Source organism: Cherax quadricarinatus, chromosome 47 (assembly GCF_038502225.1).
Source record: "Cherax quadricarinatus isolate ZL_2023a chromosome 47, ASM3850222v1, whole genome shotgun sequence".
Lineage (NCBI taxonomy): Eukaryota > Metazoa > Arthropoda > Malacostraca > Decapoda > Parastacidae > Cherax > Cherax quadricarinatus.
Genome location: NC_091338.1, coordinates 15,054,025 through 15,056,524, shown reverse-complemented (window position 1 = coordinate 15,056,524; position 2,500 = coordinate 15,054,025). Strand labels below are relative to the sequence as shown.

Below are 2,500 nucleotides of genomic sequence, written 5' to 3'. Positions count from 1 at the left end.
GTGTTATAATGTCAAGTCTCACTTTCATGGATCATTACAGTGTCATTATCACAACGCAGAGGAAAATGAGAGGATGGATAATGGGATGCCAAGCTAATGATGATTCTCCTTCAGTCACTTGTTCTTTCTAGACTGGAATATTGTTGTACGCTAACAGCCCCTCAGCTGCCTTAAGCAGGCGAAATTCCAGACCTGTAAAGTGAACAGAGAACCTTCACTGCATGTGTAAGTGCAGTCAAGACTTTAATTACTGGGAAAGTTTGAAGTCCCTTGACATTAACTCATTGGAAAGCGAATGAGAAAGATACATCATAATTCACACCTAGAAAATCCTGTAGGGACTGGTCTTCAATCTACACTCAGAAATCACTCTCTGGAAAAGCAAAAGACTCGACACACAATTCAGAATATCTCCAGTAAAGAACAAGGGTGCCCTGAGTACAGTGAAAGACATCACAGTAAGTGTAAGGGGACCAAGACACTTCAAAAGCCTCTCATAATATATAAGGAGGATTACCAATAGACCCCTAGCTGTCTTCGAGAGGGAGATGGATAGGCTCCCAAAGTCAGTTCCTGATCAATCGAGTTGCGTTCGTACGCCAGACTACGTGCGACAAGCAGTAACAACTTGGTTTATCAGGCGTTGATCCACTGTGATCAGTGCCTGATAAACCACTGGGATCGGACCGCGGCGACGCTGGGACTGGGATCACTCTTCAGGTAAGCTATCCAGGTAGATAACCAGAGCGCAGCTGCTGCTTACTGCCTGTCTTGCGGTACCGCCAGAGTGTACCTACTCTTTGCTGCCCGTCTTGTGGTACAGACTTCTGCCCTGAATAGAACCGTAAACAATGAACCACACTCTAGGCGGGAGATCACAAGTGATATGAATAGTGCCACCATTAACACTATTTTCCTCTTCTAGAAAGTTCTCATTATCCGCTCCATCATGTTCCCTGCAGACTCACACAACATTTGCCTTTTTGTGTTCTGTAGAAGACAGATTAATTTACACTGTATCACTCAGGTCCTTCACATGTTTCTTACGTTCTAGCAGTTGATCTTCCTGAATTCTGTAAACAGTGGCCCTTTTACGTTCTTCATTCTCTCCATATCTGGGCAGCTGGAACGTGTCACCACTGAACGTCATGTTATTTTCCACTCACCGCTGGAAGACTTTGTTTACATTGTCTTACAATTTTTCCGTATCTCCGCTGAGGTAATTTTCATGTTTGTTTTGGTATCGTTGACACTGATGATGCGAAGTTCTGACGACTTTTTTTTTTTCATCTGTGTCCGCTATGAGGATGGTGTGAGGCTATGGTAAGCCAACGAGTGATTTTATTTGTGTTTTCTATGAAGATCCGTTGCTGTGGCTAGTGTTCTAATGTGAGTATGCCACCACAGTGCCTGAGTATGTCACCACGGTGCTAGAGTATGCCACCACAGTGCCAGAGTATGCCTCCATGGGAGGAAGGCATCGCCGCCTCCTGGGAATTCACTCCCCTGGCCAGATGAGTAATATGGTCATCAGAAAATGTGGGACCTGGCTGATGGCAACACCGCGGCACCTTTGCATCATGCATACACACCTGGACGGTGTTCCCATGCCTCTCTATGACACCGGCATCGGCTTCTTCAACAATGTCACCTCCGTTACTTCTAGAATTCTTGCCCCTTCTGAGTGCCCATGTTGGTCAATGTTCCTGATTTCTGACACGGAGGAAGGCCTGATGGGTATGAGATATCAGCGGGGGAAAATGGGGATGGGTGTGCTGGGAAGAATGAGTTCGAACACGTTGTGAACCTGTCCGACGGGGTGGGAGAGTCTGTTGGGGTTTGGTTGGCGAGGGGAGATTGGCTTGCTCCGGAAGCCCCCCAAACGACTTCGCCATAAGTCTCCCTTGGGTGTCGTCGAGGGCTTCTTCGACGACTGCTTGTGTGTCGTTTTAATGTGAGAAGAGAGAGTGGCAGCGGCTGGAGGAGGAGCAAGTCCTGGCTGCTTAACACTGCTCTGTGAGCCAGGATGGGCGTCGAGGATCGAAAGTGTTGGCCGACAGATGTCGGGCACTTGCGCAGACTCCCACTTCCTCCTCTTCTCCTGCACTGAAGGGGGCACGAACCGGAGCCCCCTTGCTCTCCTGCCTCATCTCCTGTGTGCTAATGCGTGATAGCGAGCGTGAAGGAGCGTGAGGAAGCTGCTGAGAGGCCAAGAAACGGGAGGTAACGAGAGAATGATGGCGGGCGTGAGGTGCTGGCCTGTGAGGTGAGACAAACGCCTCAACCTCCTTCCCTCCCCAACAACAGTATTACAACCAGTATTAACTCAAGAAAACAAAGTATTACCACAGGAAAAAGGGACAGTATTAGAGAAGAAAGGAGCAGTATTAGCGGAAGAAGCGAGAATATTGACCTAGGAAGGGTTGTTTGAGTGATGGTTGCGCTGTGGTACTATCTGATAGTGGGCGTCGACCTGCTTCTGCTTCTCTTCTTTATTTGA

The 2,500-nt window shown here is 48.1% G+C and overlaps 1 protein-coding gene across 1 annotated transcript in view; it reads left to right on the top strand.

Annotated features, from left to right (window-relative positions):
* The first annotated feature begins 1,892 nt into the window (after window positions 1-1,892).
* The window catches only part of peb (pebbled), a 589,367-nt gene continuing 588,759 nt past the window's right edge, over window positions 1,893-2,500 (top strand). Inside the window, exon 1 of the mRNA XM_070094713.1 lies at window positions 1,893-2,500. This exon is cut by the window's right edge and continues 157 nt beyond it. The gene's annotated coding sequence lies outside the window, so the exon portion shown is untranslated.